Source organism: Cricetulus griseus (assembly GCF_003668045.3).
Source record: "Cricetulus griseus strain 17A/GY chromosome 1 unlocalized genomic scaffold, alternate assembly CriGri-PICRH-1.0 chr1_0, whole genome shotgun sequence".
Lineage (NCBI taxonomy): Eukaryota > Metazoa > Chordata > Mammalia > Rodentia > Cricetidae > Cricetulus > Cricetulus griseus.
This window is the reverse complement of record NW_023276806.1, coordinates 82,559,972-82,584,559: the sequence shown is the minus strand read 5'-3', so window position 1 is coordinate 82,584,559 and position 24,588 is coordinate 82,559,972. Positions and strand designations below refer to the sequence as shown.

Here is a 24,588-nt window from a genome sequence, read left to right as displayed (position 1 = left end):
ATAAGCTTGTAGTATGGAAATTGGTGTCTCAGAAGATATTAGTAAGGACCTTCAAAAGCATATTAACATTATCATACTAGGAAGGGAAATTAAGTAACACACACACACACACACACACACACACACACACACACTCCTTAACTAAAGTTTGTTTTATATTTAATTGATGACATTTTTACCATAGATCAACCTTTATTATAGGAGCTATAAATGATGGTTTATTTGCCTTTCCAGGGTTTGATCTTACTCAGATAAAACTCCAGCTCCTTGCCTTCTAGAACACAGCCCTCTGCTTTGCCACACTGGCCTGGTCTTGAGGCAATACAGGCAAGAAGCCTGTCATGCTGGAGGTGCACCTCCAGAAGACTGCTGTTTTTGGTGTTCTTTTTCCTTCTGTCATATTTTTCTTGAATTTTTTTTTCATGTTTTGTTTTGTTTTAAATCTCTTTCTCCTTAGGAGTCATCTTGATCACCTTGCTGTGGCCCAGGGGCAGATCATAGTGGGATTGGAACTATTGTCAATATGGTATACTATCTATAAGCATAATGAAGCTCCTCACCAGTGTCTTGGTACAGACCAGCTTGTTATTGGATGCATCAATGACCCTTGTTTTGCAATCACAACACTCAGAGCAGCAGGAAAATTCCCCACATTGAATCTTAGGGCTCAGTAATTCCTACTGCCTTCTTGAACTTGGACTGTATGTATGGCCACTCTTAGTGTTGGTAGTAGACAGCTCATACTTCTGCTTCTGGTGGGAGGGGTTTCTTTTGCCCTAGATCTTTCTGGCTTGTGCCAATAACCCTGAGAGATGCCTATAGCTCAGTGCTAGCTAGAAATAGCAACTACATGGTTTTACAAAAGCTATTAGAACACAGTAGAAACTATAACAAGATTTTGAGTTTCTTTTTTTATTTTTTTTATTAGAAAGAAAATTATTTTACATGTCAATTCCAGGTCCCTCTCCCTCCTCTCCTCCCCTGCTCCGCCCAACTAACACCGTACCCTATCCCATACTATTTCGGCTCCCCAGGAAGGATGAGGCCTTCCATATGGGAGGGTCTTCAAAGTCTGTCATATTCTTTGGGTTAGGGCCTAGGCCAACCCCCTTGTGTCTAGGCTCAGGGATAGTCTCCTAAAGCCCATTACTATGGTAGTAATAAGTATGATAAGTACTGATCCACTACAAGAGGCCCAAGAGATGTCCAAGGTCTCCTCACTGACACCCACATTCAGGGGGTCTGGATCAGTCCCATGCTGGTTTCTCAGCTATCAGTCTGGGAACCAAGAGCTTTCCCTTGTTCAGGTCAGCTGTTTCTGTGGGTTTTACGAGCCTGGTATGGACCCCTTAGCTCATCAGCCCTCTTTCTCTGCATCTGGATTTCAGTTTAGTTAAAGGTTTAGCTGTGGGTGTCTGCTTCTACTTCCACCAGGTGCTAGATGAAGGCTCTACAATGGCATATGAATTAGTCATCAACTTATTTTCAGGTGAGGGCATTTAAGGTAGCCTCTCCTCTGTTTCTTAGGTTGTTAGTTGGGGTCATCCTTGTAGCTCTCCAGACATTTCTCTTTAAACTATAATGATTTCTCTTTAAACTTATAATGTCTCCCTCTATTATATTATCTATTATCTTGCTCTTCCCCCAATTCAAACTCCCTGTCCCATTATGTCTTCCTCACCCCTCCTCTTCTCCCCTTCTCATTCTCCTTGTTCCCTCCCCCATCCCCACATGCACCCAATTTGCTCAGGAGAACTTGTCCCTTTCCCCTTCTCCAGGGGAACATGTATGTCTCTCTTAGGGTCCTCCTTGTTTACCAGCCTCTCCGGCAGCCTGGGTTGCAGGCTGGGAATCCTTTACTCTGTCTACAATCCACATATGAGTGAGTACATAAAATGCCTGTCTTTTTGTGACTGGGTTACCTCACTCAGAATGGTTTCTTCTAGATCCATCCATTTGCCTGCGAATTTCAAGATTCCACTGCCATTTGTTCTGCTGAGTAGTACTCCATTCTGTAAATGTACCACAGCTTTTCTATCCATTCTTCAGTTGAGGGGCATCTAGGTGGTTTCCAGGTTCTGTCTATTACAAATAACACTGCTATGAACATAGTTGAACAGATGTCCTTGTAGGAATGTGCTTCTTTTAGGTATATGCCTAAGAGTGGAATTGCTGGATCTTGTGGTAGACTGATTCCCATTTTCCTGAGGAATTGCCGTACAGATTTCCACAGTGGCTGTACAATTTGGCACTCCCACCAGCAGTGGAGGAGTGTTCCCCTTTCTCCACAATGGCTCCATTGTAAACTGTCCTTGGTGTTTTTGATTTTAGCCATTCTGAGAGGTGTAAGATGGTATCTCAGTATTGATTTGCTTTGCATTTCCTTGATGGTTAAAGATGTTGAACCCTTTCTTATGTGTCTTTCAGCCATTTCAGATTGCTCTATTGAGAATTGTCTATCTAGTTTTGTACCCCACTTTTTAATTGGATTAGTTGGTGTTTTGGAGACTAGCTTCTTGAGTTTTTGTAAATTTTGGAGATCAGCCCTCTGTCAATGTGGGGTTGGTGAATATCTTTTCCCAATCCATGGGCTGTTGTTTTGTCTTGTTGACTGTCCTTTGCCTTACAGAAGCTTCTCAGTCTGAGGAGGTGCCATTTATTAATTGTGGATCTCAGTGTGTGTGCTACTGGTGTTATGTTCAGGAAGTGGTCTCCTGTACCAATTTGTTCAAGGGTATTTCCTACATTCTCTTCTAATACGTTCAGTGTGGCTGGGTTTATGTTGAGGTCTTTGATCCATTTGGGCTTAAGTTTTGTTCATGGCAATAGACATGGATCTAACTGCAATCTTCTACATGCCAGCATCCAGTTATACCAGCACCATTTGTTGAAGATCCTTTCTTTATTACATTGTATAGCTTTGGTTTCTTTCTCAAAAAATCATACATTCTTAGGGTCGCGGGTTAATATCAGGGGTTTCAATTTGATTCCATTGGTCTACCTGTCTATTTTTGTGCCAATACCAAGCTGTTTTCAGGACTATAGCTCTATAATAGAACTTGATGGTGATGCCTCTGGAAGTTCTTTTAGTGTACAGGATTGTTTTGGCTATCCTGGGTCTTTTGTTTCTCCATATAAAGTTGAGAATTGTTTTTTCAAGTTCTGTGAAGATTTGTGCTGGGATTTTGATGGAGATTGTATTGAATCTGTAGATTGCTTTTGGCAAGATTGCCATTTTTACTATGCTGATCCTACCTATCCAAGAACATGGGAAATCCTTCCATTTTCTGGTATCTTCTTTAATTTCTTTCTTTAAAGACTCAAAATTCTTATGATACAGGTCTTTCACTTTTTTGGTTACTGTTACCCCAAGGTATTTTATGTTGTTTGTGGCAATTGTAAAGGTGATGTTTCTCTGATTTCTTGCTCAACACATTTATCATCCATATATAGTAGGGCTACAGATTTTTTTGAGTTAATTTTGTATTGTGCCACTTTGCTGAAGGTGTTCATCAGCTGTAGGAGTTCCCTGTTAGAGTTTTTCAGATCATTTATGTTGACTATCATGTCATCTGCAAATAGTGAAAGTTTGACTTCTTCCTTTCCAATTTGTATCCCCTTGATCTCCTTTTGTTGTCTTATTGCTCTAGCTAGTACTTCAAGGACAATATTGAAGAGATATGGAGTGGACAGCCTTGTCTTGTTCCTGATTTAGCTTTGAGTTTCTCTCCATTTAGTTTGATGTTGGCTGTTGGGTTACTGTATATTGTTTTTATTATATTCAGGTATGTTCCTGTTATTCCTGATTGCTCTAGGACCTTTATCATGAAAGGGTGTTGGATTTTGTCAAAGGTTTTTCAGCATCTAGTGAGATGATCATGTGGTTTTTCTTCTTCAGTTGGTTTATATGGTGGATTATATTGACAGATTTTGAATGTTGAACCAACCCTGCATCCCAGGGATGAAGCCTACTTGATCATGGTGGATGATTGTTCTGATGATGTTCTTGGATTCGGTTTGCCAGCATTTTATTGAGTATTTTTGCATCTATGTTCACAAGGGCTACTGGTCGGTAGTTCTCTTACTTAGTTGTGTCTTTGTGTGGCTTGGGTTCCAAGCTAATTGTAGCCTCATAAAAAGAGTTTGGCAATGAACCTTCTGCTTCTATTTTGTGGAACAATTTAAGGAGTTTTGGTATAAGCTCTTCTTTGAATTTCTAGTAGAATTCTGCAGTGAATCCATCTGGCCCTGTGCTGTTTTTTTGGTTGGCAGACTTTTGATGACTGCTTCTATTTCCTTAGAGTTTATAGGTCTGTTTATGTTATATGTTCTTGATTCAATTTTGGTAAGTTATATCTGTCCAGAAAATTGTCCATTTCCTTTAAATTTTCCAATTTTGTGGAGTACAGGTTTTCAAAGTATGACCTGCAGATTCTCTGGATTTCCTCAGTGTTCGTTGTTATGTCCCCCTTTTCATTTCTGATTTTGTTAATTTGGATATTCTCTCTCTGCCTTTGGTTAGTTTGGATAAAGGTTTATCTATCTTGTTGATTTTCTTGAAGAACCAACTCTTTGTTACATTGATTCATTGAATTGATTTCTTTGTTTTGACTTTATTGGTTTCTGCCCTCAGTTTGATTTTTTTCCTGGAGTCTACTCCTCCCGGGTGAATTTGCTTCCAATTTTTTCTAGAGATTTCAGCTGTGATGACAACTCCCTGATGTGGCTATTCTCTAGTTTCTTCATGTGAGCACTTAGAGCTATGAACTTTCCTCTAAGTACTGCTTTCAAAATGTCCAATAACTTTGGGTATGTTCTGTCTTCATTTTCATTGAATTCTAGGAAGTCTTTAATTTATTTCTTCCTTGACCCAGGAATGGTGCAATTGCATGTTATTCAATTTCCATGAGTTGTTAAGTTTTCTGCGATTTGTGTTGTTTTTTTTATTTCTAACATTAAAGCATGGTGGTCTGATAAGACACAGGGGATTATTCCATTTTTTTTTTTGTTCCTGTTGAGGTTTGCAATGTTGTCAATTATGTGGTTGTTTTTTGAGAAGGTTCCATGTGATGCTGAAAAGAAGATATATTCTTTTGTGTTTGGATGGAAAGTTCTATAGTTGTCTGTTAATACCAATTGGGTCATAATTCTGTTAGTTCCTTGGACTCCTTGTTAAGTTTCTGTCTGGTGGTTCTGTCCAGTGGTGAGAGTGGGTATTGAAGACTCTCAGTATAACTGTGTGAGGTCTTATTTGTGATTTTTGTTTTAATAATGTTTCTGTTTGTATTTGGCCTTTGTATTTGGGCATAGTGATTTAGAATTGAGACTTCTTCCTGATGGATTTTTCCTATGATGAATATGAAATGACATTCTTCATCTCTTTTGATTGATTTTAGTTTGGAGTATAACTTGTTACATACTAGGATAGCTACTCGAGCTTGTTTCTTGAGTCCATTTGATTAGAATATCTTATCCCAACCCTTTACTCTGAGGTAATGTCTGTCTTTGAATTCGAGGTGTGTTTCTTGTATGCAGCAGAAGGATGGATTCTGTCTTTGTATCCAATATGTTAGCCTGTGTCTTTTTATAGGTGAGTTAAGACCATAAGTATTGAGGGAAACTAAGGTCCATTGAATGTTAATTCTTGTTTGTTTTTGGTTTGTTGTTGGTAGTGTATTGTATGTGGATTTCCCCTGCTTTTTCTTTTGTTTTTTTGTTAAGTGGGATTTTCTATTGCTTATGTTTATGTGAGTGTAGTTAATTTCTTAGGTTGGAGTTTTACTTCCAGTACTTTCTGTAGGGCTGGATTAGTGGTTACATATCGTTTAAATCTACTTTTTTTGTGGAATATCTTGTTTTCTCCATTTATAGTATTTAAAAACTTTGCTGGGTATAGTAGGCTGGGCTGCCATCCGTGTTCTCTCAGAGTTGGTAGAATATCTATCCAGGTCCTTCTGGCTTTCAGAGTTTCCATAGGGAATTCCAGTGTAATTCTGATATTAGATGTTACTTGGCCTTTTTCCTTTGCTGCTCTTAATATTCTTTCTTTATTCTGTACATTTAGTTTTTTAATTATTATGTTACAAGGGGACTTTCTTTTGTGGTCCACTCTATTTGGTGTTGTGTAGCCTTCTTGTACTTTCATTGGTATGTCTTTCTTTAGGTTGGAATTTTGTTGAATATGTTTTCTGCACCTTTGAGTTGGGTTTCTTCACATTCTTCTATACCTATTATCCTTAGGTTTGGTCTTTACACAGTGTCCCATATTTCCTGGATATTTTGTGTTAAGGATTTGTTGGACTTAAGATCTTCTTTGCTTGATTAATTTATTTCCTCTAGTTTATCTTTAGCGTCTGAGATTCTGTCTTCCATCTCTTGTATTCTGTTGGTTATACTTGCATCTGTGGTTCCTGATTGTTTACTCAGATTTTCCGCTTCCAGAATTCCAGAATTTTTTTTTTATTGTCTCTATTTCTGTTTTCATGTCCTGAACTGTTTACTTCAGCTGCTTAATTGTATTTTCTTGGCTTTCTTTGATTTCTTGTGTCTTTTGGTTCATCTTTTTTTTCCATTTCTCTGAAGGATTTTCTGATTTCCTCTCTTAGGGTCTCTATCATCTGCATGAAGTTGTTTTTAAGATTGCTCTCTTCTGCCTCATCTGTGTTGGCATGTCTTGCTGGTATAGATTCCCTAGACTCTGTTGATGTCATATTGGTTTTCCTGTTGTTGGATGTGTTCTTATATTTTTGTCTTCCCATCTCTTCTTCCAGTGGGTGCAGGTGGTGTCACTTCCTTTCCTGTGTGTATGGGTCGGGGTTTCTCTTCAGGTGGGTGCAATTGGCTACGACACTCTGATGGGTCTCAAGGTAGGTGCAGGCAGGTCTGGGGCACTTTTCTCCAGGTGGGTGAGAGCAGTATTGGCACAGAGATGTCAGCAGATTCTGGGTTACTTGGTCCTCAGGGGCCGAGTCTACCCGCCTGCAGACCCCTGGGAAGGAGTTCCCAGAGTGGGCAGGTGGAAGTTGGGCCAAGTCAGGAGCCAAAGCTGCTCACCTCTGCATTCTGCACTCTGCACTGCCTGGGGGCAGAGTTGCCCAGTGATCTTAGCAGAGTCAGGGTCCCTGAGTCCTCAGGGACTGATTCAGTTTGCCTCTACATAAGATTTTTAAATTTGACCCCCTCTCAAAATAATCATAAGTAAAGATGACGCTCTTATCATGAAAGTCAGTTTCCACTACAAGACAGACAAAGAGTAAGTAAATGTTATTCTACAGTATAATGTGTTATTAAGTTGTCAGGCTCATTTAGGAGTATTAAATGCATTTTTAGATTAAATATTCTTAGGTCAGATGACTTTATTTGAACAGCATCTTATCAAAAGAAGTGAGCATTTGAATATACATATGTAATGTCATATGTAGAAACAAGACATTTCAGATGACAGAGAAAGAAATTGAAATTATTCTAATTTTAAGGCAGTGTTTATAGCTCAGAGGTGTACAATATAGGATATGTCATATTCTAGTAAATTTATAACTTCATAACTTCAACCTATTATGTATAGAACATTTTGAATGATAAGCTATGAAGCTTTTCAATATTAAAACAATTTTAAATCCAAGACCCAAATATCATTAAGGAGTTATATCAGCTGGTAAAGTATTTGATTCACGAGGGCCTATGTTCAGTACCCATGTAAAACACAGCCTGGTGGCAAACTTTAATCCCAGCACTGGACAGGTAGACAGAAGCATCCCTGGGGTTCCCTGAAGAACAGCCAGTTAAGCTTAATTACTAAGTTCTAGGCCAGTGAGAATTCATGAATAATACCAAGACTATCTGCAGACTCTGGATGGATTGGTCTGCTGGGGGCAAGTCAAACTACCTGCAGGCCCCAGTTTAGGAGATCAGGGGAAGAATAGAAGAGAACAAGAAATGAAATAACACAATGGGGGCATTATAGGTTTAAAGAAAAATCTGGCATGAGGGAAATGTCCAGAGATTTACAAGGATGACTCCAACTAAGAATCTAAGCAAAGGTGGAGAGGTTGCCTGAAATGTCCTTCCTCTATAATGATATTGGTGACTATCTTTTTTTTTTAAAACTTACTTTTTATTAGTTCAAGTTAGGGAACAAGCTTGTTTCACATGTAAGTCCCTTCTCCCTCTCCCTCCACTCACCCCCAACCCTCATCCCCATCCCCGACCCACCCCCCACCCCATCCACCCTCCACTCTCCAGGCAGGGTAGGACCTTCAACAGGGGCTCTGCAAAGTCCACCAAGTCTTCCTGTGCTGGGCCTGGGCCATTCCCTATGTGTCCAGGGCCAGGGTGTATCCCATCACATGGGATGGGCTCTCAAAGTCCCTTCTTACACCAGGGAAAAAATACTAATCCTCTACCAGAGGCTGGATCAGTCTTGTATTGGCCTCCCAGACAGCATCTGGCTTAGATGTGCTCCCCCTTGTTCAGGCCAACTGTTTCTGTCAGTTTCTTCAACCTGGCACAGACCCCTTTGATCTTCATTCCTCCCTCTCTTCAACTAAATTCCAGATTTCAGCTCAGTGTATATCTGTGGATGTCTGACTCTGCTTCCATCAGCTCCCTGGATTGCAAAGGCCTCCTTATTGACATCCATGTTCAGGGGTCTGGATCAGTCTTATACTGGCCTCCCCAACAGCATCTGGGGTCGATGTGCTCTCCCTTGTTCAGGCCAACTGTTTCTGTCGGTTTCTTCAACCTGGCACAGACCCCTTCGATCTTCATTCCTCCCTCTCTTCAACTAAATTCCAGATTTCAGCTCAGTGTATATCTGTGGATGTCTATCTCTGCTTCCATCAGTCACTGGATGAGGGATCTAGGATGGCATAAAGAGTAATCATCAATCTCATTTTAGGGGAAGGGCTTTTAGGTTATCCTCTCCACCACTGCCTGGATTGTCAGATTGTGTCATCCTTGTAGGTCTCTGGAGATCTCCCTAGTTCCAGATCTATTCTCAGACCTATAGTGGCTCCCTGTAATATGGTATCTCTCATCCTGCTCTCTCTCCTCTATTTTTTCCCCCAACTCAATATTTCTGCTCCTCTCCTCTACTCCTCTTCTCCTGCTCTTATTGTGGCTGCTCTCTCTCCCTTACCCTCATGCTCCCAATTAGTTCAGGAGTTCATGCCATTTACCATTCCTGGGGTCCATTTGTCCCTTAGAGTCCTTCATGTTTCCTAGTTTCTTTGGTGAAGAGAATTATAGGCTGGTAATCCTTTTCTCTATGTCTAAAATTCATATATGAGTGAGTACATACCATGTTTGTCTTTTTGTGACTGGGTTACCTCACTCAGAATGGTTTCTTCTAGTTATTGTAAAGAGTTGTTTTGGCTATCCTGGGTTTTATGTTTTTCCATATAAAGTTGAGTATTGTTCTTTCAATATCTGTGAAAAACTGTGTTGGGATTTTGATTGGGATTGAGTTGAAACCGTAGATTGCTTTTGGCAGGATTGCCATTTTTACTATGTTGATTCTACCTATTCAAGGGTATGGGAGATCTTTCCATTTTCTGGTATCTTCTTTAATTTCTTTCTTTAAAGTCTCAAAGTTCTTATTGTACAGGTCTTTCACTCTTTTGGTTAGTGTTACTCCAAGATATTTTATGTTGCTTGTGGATATTTGAAAGGTGATGTTTCCCTGATTTGTTTCTCATTGGATTTATCATCTGTTTATACTACTATAAACAGGGCTACTGATTTTTTTGAGTTAATTTTGTATCCTGCTACATTGCTGAAGGTGTTTATCATCTGTAGGAGTTCCCTGGTAGAATTTTTCAGGTCACTAATGTAGACTATCATGTCATCTACAAATAGTGAAAGTTTGACTTCTTCCTTTCCAATTTGTATCCCTTTGATCCCCCTTTCTTGTCTTATTGCTCTAGCTAGAACTTCAAGGACAATATTGAAGAGATATGGAGAGAGTGTACAGCCTTGTCTTGTTCCTCATTTTAGAGGAAACACTTTGAGTTTCTCTGCATTTACTTTTATGTTGGCTATTGGTTTGGTGTATATTGCATTTATCATGTTTAGATATGCTCCTGTTATTCCTGTTCTCTCCAAGATCTCTATCATGAATCGACTTTGGATTTTGTCAAAGGCTTTTTCAGTGACTAATGAGATGATCATGTGGACTCCACACCAGCAAGATCTGAAAAGCCCAACACAGAGCATGAAGAAGAGATGGACCTCAAAACTTATCTTGGCAAGATGAAGGAGACCTTTAAAGAGGAAACAAGAAAATCCCTTAAAGAAATAGAAGATAAAGCAAACAAAAAATTACACAAAATTGAGGAAAAGACAAACCAAAAATTCAAGAAATAAACAATTCTCTTAAAGAATCTAAAGAAACCCAAGAAAAAAACAACCAAACAAGTAAAGGAAGCTCTTCAAACAGTTCATAGCATGAAAGCTGAAATAGACACAATAAAGAAAACACAGAATGAGGTGATGCTGGAAATGGAAAGCCTGGATAAATGATTAGGAACTAAAGATGTGAGTATAACTAATAGAATTCAAGAGATGGAAGAGAGAATCTCAGTTATTGAAGACTCGCTAGAGGATATACAGTCATCGACCAAAGAAAACCTCAAGTTCAACAAATTCCTAACACAAAATATCCAGGAAATATGGGACACAGTGAAAACACCAAACCTAAGAATAATTGGTGACTATCTTATATGCCATCCTAGAGCCTTCATCCAGTAGCTGATGGAAACAGAATCAGACACCCACAGCTAAGCACTGAGATGAACTCCTAGAATCCAGTTGCAGAGAGGGAGGTGTGATGAGCAAAGGGGTCAAGACAAGGCTGGAGAAACCCACAGTAACAATTGACCTGAACAAGGGGGAGCTCAAGGACCCCAGACTGATAGCTGGGAAACCAGCATAGGACCGATCCAGACCTCATGAACATGGTTGTAAGTTAGGAGGCCTGGGCAGTCTATGGGACCTCTGGGAGTGTATCAATATTCATCCCTAGTATACAAATAGACTTTGGGAGTCTATTCCACATAGAGGAATACTCTCTCAGTCAAGACACATGGGGAAGGGCCTGTTCTAAATGATGTGACAAATTTTGAAGATTCCTCATGGAAGGCTTCACCCTCTCTAGGGAGCTGAAAGGGGGATGGGATAGTGGGTAGGTCGGTGGGGTGGGGGGCATAGGAGGATGGGAGAGAAAGGGAACTGGGATTGACATGTAAAGCAAGATTGTTTCTAATTTAAATAAAACAATCCAAGACTTGCCGGAAGTTGGTGGCACATACCTTTAATCCCAGCACTTGGTAGGCAGAGGCAGGTAGATCTCTGTGAGTTCTAGGTCAGCCTGGTCTCCAGAGCGAGTGCCAGGATAGGCTCCAAAGCTACACAGAGAAACCGTGTCTCGAAAAACCAAAATAAATAAATAAATAAATAAAATAAATCCAAGACTAATGGGCTAAAGAGATGGCACAGAATTTAAGAGCATTTACTGCTCTTATAGAAGACCCATATTCTTTTCCTAGCACCACTTGGTAGCTGACAGCCATTTCTTAACTCTATTTCCAAGGGATCCATCCCCCTCCATGGCCTTTGCAGGTCCAGGAAAACATGCAGTCCACTTACGTACATGTAAGCAAAACACTCAAACATATGGAACAAAAAAAAATCTTAAAAGAAAAGCAAGGTAGGTGGTTTCTAAAGTTTGACATTATAGATTGTCCTCTGGCTTCCTCACTAAATTGTATAAATGAACATACACTTCTGCATACATACAAACAGACACACATATGCAATATAATTTAAGTTATGTTAAAGAATAACATGTCTGCTGAGGTTGTGGAGCATATATAGTATACCATATAATTAAAAATCTATACTCATTCTACAATATTATTAAACCATACATGTGATTTTTATAACTGTGTGGATTATTAGACAATACTACTTTAAAGGGAAATAGTAATATGCTTTCTTAAAAAGGCTGAATCAGACAATTGAAAGGTCAGGTTTTTGTGTCCTTGTAAGGATATAAGAAAATCATCTTTAGTATGATTCAGTCCAAATTTTAGTTCTTGAGTTTCTGACTGTCAAAAGGAAAAGGCAAGCCTTATTGCCATGTTTTTCTCATTAGCTAATAAAAACCTGACAAAAACTGTCTGGGAACCTTACATATGTAGAATGACCAAACTTACTTAGCTGACATGAAAGTGTGTGTGTGTGTGTGTGTGTGTGTGTGTGTGTGTGTGTGTGTGTGTGTGTGTGTGTATCATACATACATACATGCATGCATACATTCATATATATTAGCTTGCAGATAACCAATTCTTCTAAAAATGAAACCAGGCACGTTCATTGTTATTCCATTCTGTGTTGTTAGCCTAAGTTCTCATTTTGGAAAGATTTTAGCATATGCCTTCCTCACTGTGGCTGTGATGCCCCAGCCAAGATTTTATCAGGTAGAGGATGATGTGAAAGACACTGTCACCTCTAGACACTATACTCAGTGTTTTCTCACTGCCATCTTAGCCATGAGCCAAAAGGACTGCAGATATTATTTGTTCTGCCCCTGTGTGTCCTGATTGAATGTTCCTGACCCGTAGCTGGTACCGTCTTCCAGAAGAAAACAGAACAAAGAAGACTCCGTGCTTTCTTCAGATTAGCCTCTTTCTTGAACTCTGGCAGTGAGTACAGGCTTGATTATCACTTTCATCTTTGCTGTGTTAAATCAGCCACTCTGGGACCTCTATACTCATCTCTCTCCAGCTCAACAGATTCCTTGGTAAACAGTGTTCTAGTCTCCACCCAAAGCACTGGCTCAGGTTTTATGTCATCTGGGCTAACATTATGTCCATTTAATTACCTAATATACTTTATAAATTTTAGTGAAACTGAAATACTCAGGCCCCCAGGATCTCGGTCCAGGACCGTGGCCACCCCAATCACCATTCGGAGGTGGAAACTTGATGCAAACAGCACGAGGCTTTATTGTGGTTGTTTAACGAGCTAAATCCATGTTACCTCGGGCCTTTCATCTATCCACCATGGAAGATAGCTAGAAAAGATTCAGCAAAGCCACAGCATAGAGATCTTATAGGGCATCATAAAGGGAGTGTCTAGGGGTATTCACAGGCTTAGGATTGGTGTTGCTCCAGGCTTGGAGGGTTTGCCCTGTGTTGATTGGTCAACTGGTTGTTATGGCCCATAAGTCCTACCAGGGCGGTGGCTATGCTCTGTACTCATTGCTGTGCACTTGTCTGTAAAGCACACCCAGAGCCGTAAAGCATAGCACTACCAGCTAACTTCTGATTGGTTCCTTGCCAGGAGGCAGGCATCTGACCCCCTAGTGACCAAGGCAATGTCAGGCAAGCACGTGCTAGGCTATTATGGCTGCTGAAATGGGGAGCTGGTCCCTTCAAAACTGTTAGATTAATAGATGTAAAGGGCCTGAACTTGCATAATAGTTATAATTAAGAAAATAAATTTCACAGTTGTTAGGGGTTAGAGTGAGAACTAGAGTTCTTTCGAAATTCTAGAAGTAAAAGAATCAAGCATGAGTTTGTGTCAACCCAAAAGTGAAAAGAAAGGGTCAGCAACAGTGTGAACATGCTGCCTGTCTGAATATATATATATATATATATATATATATATATATATATATATATTATTGGGCACCAGGAATTATTTTTATCCTAGTCAGGAGAAGTGGATTCAATTCATATTCTTAGTTCAGGAAAAGTCCCAGATATGAAATGATGATTTGGAGATGAGGGATACATCATAAGGGCGATGTTCCAATATGACAGTCAGTGAGACAGCTGAGAAAACAGTTCAAACTGATGACAGAAAGAGTGGAGGGTAGAACCCTGGAGAACTATTTAATGAGCTGGCAGAAGGCACCAGTGGTAGCTATGAATCATAGTCCCTTTTCTTCATAAGCATTTATTTCATGGGCTTTCAGTAAATCAAATAATATAACATGGAATTGCAATTAAGGCATTTTGTTAGGTAATTCTAGTGACTATTTGTAACTATATGATTTTTCTGAAAATCGGACTTTCAAAAACATAAATAGGTTGTCATTCTTGTACCCTGACTCTGTTCCAATGTTTGTTTTTCCAACAAACTTTCTGTAGCATGCAGAAGCATACTAGGTAGCTCAAAATCAAGGTGTCAATCATTAAAGGGATTCTGTTTTCCTAACCTCTAACTGAAGCAGTATCCTGAGTAACATACCTCAATATCAGATTTGTCATCTCTTGTGTTTTAAACAGATAAGTAATTACTGGTAAGTAAATTAAAATTTACCTTAAGCACATTAAAATTTAATGAACATCACAACATTCCCTTAAATCTACTTAACATGTTCTTCTGGGGAATATTTTACTTATTCCTTGCTTCCTCCAATTTTTTGATAACTTGCCAACAGTGAATTTTATTTCTAAGTTAAAATACTTTTTGATTCTAAATAACATAAAACACATTTAACATTAGTGCTAAATAATTATAAAATTATAAACCAGTTTGGATGAGGATTAGTGTGAGCATTACATATAAGTTTTTTAAGAAATACTTAATAGGAGATCCAAAAGCTCCAGTTTGTGGGGAACCAAGAGAGTGCCTGGCAAGGTGACTCCAGTTTTAACATTAGAAAAGTTCCTTAAATAGGATGTGTTGTCTACCCTATTAAATATCCAGAAGCTACAGGTTTGATGTTCAGTGTGGGGAGGGGAAAAGGGAGAGATAAAATATTATTTGTTCTCAAAATCCACAGTCCCCTCTTATAAGATAATAGAGATCTTATATCAACGAAATGAAAATACCTTCAGCCTGCTTGCAGTGCTCTGTGGCTATATTACTGTATTCTAGTTAAAGAGATGTGTGCAACATTGGTTGTTGGGGCCCAAAAATATCAATTATGATATTTTGGGTGCAAACCTCAGCTCAATTACAGGAGCTAGAAGTCCCATTGTCTTTCAGATGTTAGCTGATTACCTCTGGATGCCTGGCCTTGGTGGGAATGGTTCATAGTTTGTATAACAACAGTCCTAGGCCCTGGGTGGGCCCACACCTATTCTGAGGGCCAGTGAAATGTGTCTGGTGCTGGAAGGCTGGGGCCCTTGTGGAATGTGTAAGGGCTTGCATATGTGCTTCTACGACTGCCTGGGAGATTGAAGGAAATATTTGATATCAGCTTTATACATGATAATAGATGTCTTCTGCTATCACCCCCACTGTTGGAAAGCTATTTAAGAGGATGCTTGAATAAACCATAAACTCCAGCATGTACTGAGAGCCCTCCTAAAATGACAAGATGTCTCTGTTTCATCCTTAATGCCTTTGGGTAGCTAGGAGTTTTCCGAGCCACACTCCCTCACACAGGGAAGGACCTGGGGCTGTTCAGCTGGTTCTGATTGCAGCTACAAAAACATCAGTCCTGAAAAGATGGCCTCCATAGCATGGGACTGATACAGGCCAGACCCAGGCAACTGGTGTGTAAAGTTTCTAGTTCTTTAGAAGGGATCTGCTTTCTCTTTATTGTTTCTGATCTCTATTGGGTGAGTCACATTAAAAGAGAATAATAATCCTATTTTTGTTTGAGTCCTCTTTGCACATAAAAGAAAGGTTTGTCACTATTAGGATCCTTGATTCTGAAGTTTTTGATCCATTTCTGTTTCTTGCCCTAAAACTCTTTAGCCCTATGCATGTGAACATTTTTGTCTTCATCTTCTTTGTTATGTGTCGTATTTATTAAAGATTATATATGTCACTGGATCAGTTTTTCATGGATATACCACTTGTTAAACATAAATTTAGTTCTTTTCTCACTTAACAGTACTTGTTTCTGACTGGAGAGATGGCTCAGTGGTTGAAGTGATGGCTTTGTGAGCTTGATTTTGAGTTTCCAGAATTCCTATAATGCCAGATGGGAATGGAATCCAACTTATAATTTTAGCATCAACACTCTAGAGACAGGACATCCTCAGGCAAGCTTGCTAGAGTGGGCTTTGAGCTTGACTGGGTAACACTGTTTCATTGAATATGATGGAAAAGCAACCTGGGATAATTCTTGACATCAACCTCAGATTCTACATGCAACTGCACCCACGCAATACACTCCCACACACTTACAGACATACATACACATATCCACATCATATGTATATGAACACCCATGTATGCACATACATATATGGAAAATAGAAAAAGAAAATATTATTTTTTAAAGTTGCTGGCTTATTTAGTTATTCAGTATTCTCTTTCATGTGAGGCTATCTTTCCACATCTCCAGTATTCTTATCCCTTAGCATATACTCTCTTCATGTCAGATAGATTCAGCAAAGGTAATGGACTGAATAAATAACTACAAGGCAGAAATAGAAACAATGTGAGTCTCTCCAGGATAAAAATGTGAACAATAATGTGGAAGGTGGATTTTTGGGAAACAACAATGGAGGGCTAACTCATGTATAGCTAACAAAGGAGAATTAAGAATGATACTGCCACAGTCTCCTCAATTATAGGAAAATGAAACTTTTCCCTGTTTTCCTTAAAACTGTAATTTCCATTTTGAGCCTATGCTTCCTGCTTTGTGTAAACAATGGTCTTGTTAGTTAATCATTTGGGTGATTTTCATTAAGTCCATTTCAAAATTTCTTCTTCCCTCCATCTCCCTAGACAGAAAGGACCTCATACAGAGCATACCTAAAACGATGGTGTACAGTATCCAAAGGCCCAATACTCAAGCAGTAGCTGTATAACCTGCTTCCTGTTATACTGAAGCCCATCCTGTCTGGGTTTTCTTGTATCTGAATTAGAAGTTGTAAAGATCACCCTAAAATTAATAAGGAGATGCAAGTCCTATTCCTGCATCTGTGAGAATGTAAAGTTATCTATATCTATCTATCTATCTATATCTATCTATCTATCTATCTATCTATATCTCTATATATATATATACACACATACATATATACATATACAGAATGTAGATTAGCTCAGAAGTTGTCTACTGCTCCCACCACTCACTCAAGATGCCATGGACTTGTGACACCATCTCTTGGACATTGTAGTTTACCTCATCTGACTATGAATGAAATGGATTCTACTTTTGCCTCTCCAAAAATACACATACAAAAAGTAAAAGCACAAATTTACAGTGTTCTGGATATCTTCAAACTATTCCTCAATCACATGTAATTCTTATTTTACATGTAAAAAAAATCACACCCTGCTCTAATGTAGGTAATGTTTCATTTCAAGAGAGAATGGAATCTGTTTAGCAAGTTAAGATTTCCTTTCTTTTGTTTAATTTTAGTTTTTCAAGACAGGGTTTCGCTTTGTATCCTTGGCTGTCCTTTAACTCACTTTCAAGACCAGGCTAACCTTAAACTCAAAAAGATATACCTGCCTCTGCCTCCTGAGTACTGGGATTAAAGTTGTAACTACCACTGACTGGCCACAAGTTAAGATTTCTATTCTACCCTTAACAAAAAGCTAGCTTCTGAATACTGAAACTCCAGAATTATTATGAATACTGTTACTAATATTATTTACTTAAATTTCTTTTCATGTTTCTGAGGAACCGCTCTTCCCACTAGCAGGGGAGGCATAGGTTCAGTTTGAGTCAGGGAAAGGTGACCAATTACACCAGGAATTTGCCATCTCAGAGAACTACCTTGCTGCCTCATGTATTATTCACTGTGAGCATTTCCGGCTCTGATCGATACTCCCTAATAAATATGTCATGTTTAGATCCTGCTCTGAGGACAGTCACTGTGCACATCCTGCCCTGAAGACCTTGGTGACCAGTACTCTCATCCTTCCATACAAAACAGCCAAAGCATCTGACACAGACACATGTGTAGAACAGGGCTTATTTTTATCTTTATCCCATGTATTATTCTCTATCACTCTCTGTTTCTCCTCCTCTAACAAAGAATTAGATTAAATTTAGATTTACTCCATAAATGGAAAGCTGAAATTCATACTGCTTCTTAGTAGATAATGAAATCTAAATATAGATGGAATTTGCATTCCAAGGGGAAATTTCTTTGTCTTCTTTGTAATGAAGGAACTTTAGTCTACTAGGAGTACAGTGGTGAGTAACATCTAAACTATTATATCTCAATGACCATCATGACACTATACTCACTTTATTCTTTAAGAGTACTTAAGAGTAGTCCTCATCAGTAGGAGGGGAGACTAGTTATATCTGGTGAGCCTGCTGGGACACACACACACACACACACACACACACACACACACACACACACAGAAAGAATTAAGACTTTACTTGTATTTTGATTGAAGGCCTGAATTAAGATTTGGATTGCAGTTTTTTCCTCCATCCTATGTATACACACACACAAACACACTCATTCACCTCACTCCATAAATATTTGCATAACCATAATTATTTGACACTGAAAACATTACAAAATAAAGAGTTACAACTTACTTTAAATTGAGTTAATCCTAAATTCACAAAATATAAAAAAGATGCTATAGAAAAGGGAGCAACCAGTAAGCTATATTAAGAAGTGGTTTTAATTAGAAGTATTAATTAAGTATATTTAATTAGAGGTAAAATTAATATTAAAATATATGACCTCAAATAATTTTTCTTTTCCTTGCTTCTGGCAAAAATGTGTATTATCTATAATATAGAGTTTCCAGTAGTAATTGGTATTAACTTTAGTTTGCTGCAATCTAGTTTAACTTTAATTAAATTTAAAATCAATAGTTAAAATAATTATGAAAATTGGCTAATTTGGGAACAAATCTTATTCTCTTGTTGCGTAATTAATTTATGGAACTAATTGTGTATGAATTTTGCCTCCCAGGCTTTAAAAAATTCTAAATATAGTTTACATGTAAGCCAGTAGCAAAAACATTTCAGTTGTGTAGATCTGTGTTTTTATTAGAGGCAATGACCTCATCATGTTGGATTTATTTTCATTATATTTACTTTTGTGCATGTTTCTGTGTTTGGATATATGCAAATGAGTGCAGACCAAAAGAGTCAGATCCTCTAGTGCTGGACTTACATGCAGTTGTGAGACACCTAACCTTTATACTGTGAAATAAACTTGCATCCAACACAGGAGCAGTGGGTGTTCTTAACCTTTGAGCCATTCTCCAAGTCCAGCCTCATAACACTGAAATTTTAAAAGGGGAAGTTAATTATTTCATAGTAAAAACTGAGACTGTCCAGACAAGAAAATTTTTATGTAAGGACAGAATCTTCATATAAAACAGTAAGTATGAGTGCCCCGAAATAATCAATAATGCCATTCAAAATTAGCTTGAATTATAAACCAGAAGGGTTCAGAGCTATTGAGCAGTAAAAGTCAATTCAACAACAAAAGTTCTTCAGAAATTTAAGGAGCTCAATACAAGAGGGTTTGTCCTTTCTTGTGTAGACTTATGTTAATTACAAAGTCAAGGCCATCTGATATGGCCTCAAAAATTAAATCAGGCTGGTTGGAGGGGCCACAGCACAATTGAGGCTTTGACAATTTTATTGAGAGCAATCAGTCTTTTTATGCTTTTATCAGAAATAATATAATGGCAATTTTCAGGATAAATACAGTTGTAATTGCCAGGATACAATGACACTTGTAAGCCATACAGGGCATACAAGATAAATGTCCAAGACCAATTGTCCTGTCCATCTTCTGTGCTTCCTTGACTTCCAAGGGAACATAGAGAGAAACACAAAGTGGCTTGAATGCTTCAGTGTCTGAGGGAGTGCACCAGTCTCTCAGTAACTGGAAGACACATAGTGCCCCAGGAGCCATGCACCTGACCTGGAAAATCTATGAGGCCTGCCTTCTTAAGACAGCCAGTAGTGGGAGGTTCCTCTGGTTCAGATGGCATAGCTAGGAACACTTGAGTGGGTGAACAGGAGGAAAGAGCATGGGCTACTTACTACAAAAGGAGGATCCATAACTAACTCAGGCCAAATTATTGTAAAAGTCTCCCATCTTTCCACAGCTGTAGGAATCATTGACTGTGGGTCTCATCAGACTGACAAATTCATTATCTCTTCGGGAAACAACTGCGTTGACAAAGCAGCTAAAGCTGCAGCCCTCTGAGGCCCAGACTCACATTACCCACTGCAGGGAATCCACACAAGACAACCTGCATCCTCAGTCACTCCCTGACATTCAACAAATCCTGAACTATCTACACTAGCTCTTTCATCCTAATAGTCAGGCTCTGTCTCATTTTAAGTCTCACCTCCATCCCAACCCTGAGGACTTAACAATTCTTAAAAATTATCACTGCCTCTTATAAAATCAATCAAAAGTCAAACCCAAATTCCAAATATCATAGCTTCCATTTTCCTACCCACCAGGCCAGGGGATCTCTCCCAGGAACTGACTAGCAACTTGATTTTACTCACATGCCCACAGTCAGATGGGTTAAGTATCTCCTAGGTCAGGGTGAATTGTAGCTTTTCAAACTACTACCAATAGGGCTCAGACAGTTTCTGACCTCCTTCTCCAGGACATTATTCTCCCATTTGGGATTTCTGCCTCTCTCCAGTCTGACAGCAGCCCTAAATTCACCTCCCATATTTCCCAAACCGTATCGAAAGCTCTTAATATCCCCTGGCATTTTTAAATCCCACACCACCCCCTGTCCTTAGGAAAGATAGAATGAATCAACAGCTCCTTAGAAAATATTCTTGCATGGGGGTAGGGGAGAGGGAACTAGAAGAATGAGAAGGGGAGAAGAGGAGGGGTCAGGAAGACATAATGGGACAGGGAATTTGAGTTGGGGGAAGAACAGAAGAGAGCAAGATAAGAGATAATATAATAGAGGGAGACATTATAGGTTTAAAGAGAAATCAGACACTAGGGAAATGTCTGGAGAGCTGCAAAGATGACACCAACTAACAATCTAAGCAACAGAGGAGAGGCTACCTTAAATGCACTCTCTTGATAATGACATTGATGACTAAGTCATATGCCACCATATAGCCATCATCCAGCAGCTGGTGGGAGTAGAAGCAGACACCCACAGCTAAACCTTGAACTGAACTGAAATCCAGTTTCAGAGAAGGAGGGCTGATGAGCAAAGGGGTCCATTCCAGGTGAAACCCACAGAAACACCTGACCTGAACAAGGGAAAGCTCTTGGTTCCCAGACTGATAGCTGGGAAACCAACATGGGACTGATATAGACCCCCTGAATGTGGCTGTCAGTAAGGAGACCTCAGAAATCTATGGGGCTCCTTGTAGTGGGTCAGTACTAATCCCTAGCATAGGAATGGACTTTGGGAGCCCATCCCACATGGTGGGATACTCCCTGAGACTAGACACAGGGGCTGGGCCTAGGCCCTATTCCAAAGGATATGCCAGACTCTAAAGACCCCCTATGGAAGGGCTCACCTTCCCTGGGGAGCATAAAGGGTATAGGATAGGCAGGGCATTAGTTGGTGGGGCAGGGGAGGAGGGGGTGGAGAGGGACTTGGGATTTACATGTAAAATAATTTTCTTTCTAATAAAAAAAAAGGAAATAATGTCACAGGAACTTCACCTTGATTGGGTAAATCTCTTGCCTCTGGCTCTTTTCAGGCTCCAGGCTCTCCCCAAATGACCCCTTTCCATCTCACCCTATGAACTCATGTATGGGCAGCTGGTTCTAACCCCCAATCTCTTATCTGAATTCTTGCCTCTCCCTGATTACCTGCTTACACCCTTACTTCATCACCTCTGTTCTCTCCTATGAATCTTTACTGATTACACCCTACCTTGACCATGTGCCATCCCCTGTCCATCTCCATTCAACATTGGGAACCAGGTCCTTCTCTCTCCCTCAGACCAATGCCTCTCACCTCCTTCCCCTAAAGGCAAGGTCCCTTTAAGGTAATTCTGGCAACCCCCGAAGCTGCTAAGCTTGAGGCCCTTCCTCAGTGGATTCACTTGTCTCATCTCATCACAACCCTCTACTCCCCCACTTCAGTATAATCTCTCCTCATGCATAGTGACCAAACAGGGCCTTGTTTCCTTACTTTCCAGAGGAAACTGAGATCAACTGTTTTGTGTCCAATTCTAGGATAACAAGGTGTCACCCTGCACCAGTACTCTACTAGATTGGGAACCCTCTAGTTTTCCTTCCTGACATCTCTTTCAGGTTCTCTTGTCTCTACTGAACACACCCTGCTCCATCAATTTCCCCTCTGAGTCTCCAATAACACATTCAAATTTCTAATTAACTACTCAGCTCTTGTAACAGGGACCACCATTAGCCGCAGAGCTGGAGGCATAAAGACTACCAGCTATGCCCAGGCAGTAAGGAACACTAACACTACAGAGCTATTCATACCCCAAGACTTAAAAGGCACTCTCACAAAACAGATTTTAATATAACAAGTTTGTTACTGACTATCTCTCAAATGTTAAGGTGTGTAGGGAGCCGTCCCTGCACTCTCCATTACAAGATGGCGCCTGCATCCAGCAGGCACCGAATGTAAACAAGATTATTGCGCAGGCACTGGGTAATTTTCCATTCCTTGATCTCTGCCTATTCCGTGGCCTCATATGGCCCGATGAGCTGCAGCCAATCATGGGGTGACACGTCCGAGGCGGCGGTTGCCAGTCTTTATTAGGGGATGGGATTCTTGGCTCGAGGTCTCCGCTCTGGTAAGCTTATGCTCTCCTCTCAAGACGCATTAAAGCTTTACTGCAGAAGGATCCTGATGAGTGTCCCCGTGTCGTTTTTGCTGGCAAGGCGATCGCACGGGACATCTGGTGCCCAAACCTGGGAACTTGTTAACATCGCCGGCATCTCGGAGACCCCTCGGATGGGGCGGATTCAGAACTGCAGAGTGGTAAATTTGGAGAGGTATGTCTTTTCTGGACTTTGGCTTGGGATTGTTGATCTTTTTCACTGTTGTAGAAATCTTGAAGAAGTCCAAAATTACATGTCAGAAACCGAATGTAGTGAGAGGTGGGGCGCACGGGACAATAAAAAAGGAAAAAGGACCTCCCGGGATGTCTAGTGACAAGGGAGTGTGTGTAAGAAGAGAAACTGCAACGAATAAGGACCTCCCGGGGTGTCTAATGACAAGGGAATGAGTAATTTGTTAGATGATTCTGTAAATGAGATTAAAGCTTTAAATCTTGATAGCTCTGATGACTCTGAAAGCTCAGGAGATGAAGTCTTAAATACTGGGGAAACAGCTCAGCTAGGTGAAAAAGAAACAAAAAAGGAGGGAGAGAAAATAGGGGATAACCGGTCACACCCCGGTAAATTTAAGAGACCTGTTAATCCAGCGGGTGTACTTCCATCAGCACCCCCATTATTTGGTACCGACTCCTTTTTACCATTAGAGGAGCGGAGAAAATTGCAGATGGCTTTCCCAGTCTTTGACAGGGGAAAAGGCCGTGCATGTTATTCAACACTTCTTGGAGGCCTGGAATGCCTGGGGAAAGCCTCATATAACGTGCCCATCGCACGCTTAAGTCTTATTTAATCAAACAAAAGGAGGGAATGGGAGCATCCTTACCCTTGGTGCCAAGAGTTGCAATATCCATGGCACTTTTTACCCTTAATTTTCTAAACATTGATGCTCAGGGCCATACTGCGGCCAAGCGTCACACCTCAGAACCTAAAAGGCCAAAGGAAATGATAAAATGGAAAGATATCTTAACTGGTCTTTGGAGAGGCCCAGATCCTATTCTCATAAGATCCAGGAGAGCTATATGTGTTTTTCCACAGGATGAAGAGAATCCCCTGTGGATCCCGGAAAGACTCACCCGAAGAGCCCCTTCGGACCCTCAAAAGTCGGAACTCCACCCTCTCCCCGGGAGTTGAGAGCCGCTATTATCCAGATTAACTCCTGTCCTTGACGGAGAGATTGTCATCATAGATCGCTTCAGCTGTCTCCTATTTTAAGGAATGGGTGGGGATGGGATTGTTTGGTGCAGCCGTTTGCTGCGGATTGGTGTTGCTTCTCTGGCTGGTCTGTAGGCTCAGGGCTCAAACTAAGAGAGACAAGGTGGTTATCGCCCAAGCGCTTGTAGCTTTGGAACAAGGGGCTTCCACTGATATTTGGCTAACTATGCTTAAGCAATAGGCCGCCGGCCAGACAGCTCTTGCACACCCGGAGCCTAGGCTCATTGCACAGGGTAGAGTGTCTGGCTTGAGCAGCCCATGAGGGATGTCGAGCAAGGCATCGCACAGAGAGTTGCCCAGTATGCAGGCTTCTCTGGGAGGCATGTTGTCCTGCATAAGGGTTGCCTGCCCTAGTCTCCCTTTCCCAGAAAAACGGCAGAGGACAGGTCGAGAGCGCTTCGGGTCAAGCTAACAGCCTGATGGCGACTCTTGTACACAGTCTTAATGTTTGATTGGGAAGGTACAACCTCTGCCTCTATCCCTCAACATTTGGGTGACCTATTTGCTTGTAAAAATATAAAGCCTTATCATTAATTAATAAAAAAGGGGGAGATGTAGGGAGCCGTCCCTGCACTCTCCATTACAAGATGGCGCCTGCATCCAGCAGGCACCGAATGTAAACAAGATTATTGCGCAGGCACTGGGTAATTTTCCATTCCTT

General features: G+C 40.3%; 1 pseudogene; it reads right to left on the bottom strand.

Moving 5' to 3' along the window:
• Positions 1-218: 218 nt before the first annotated feature.
• LOC103158549 lies at positions 219-23,566 on the bottom strand (annotated as a pseudogene).
• Between the last annotated feature and the right edge of the window lie 1,022 nt (positions 23,567-24,588).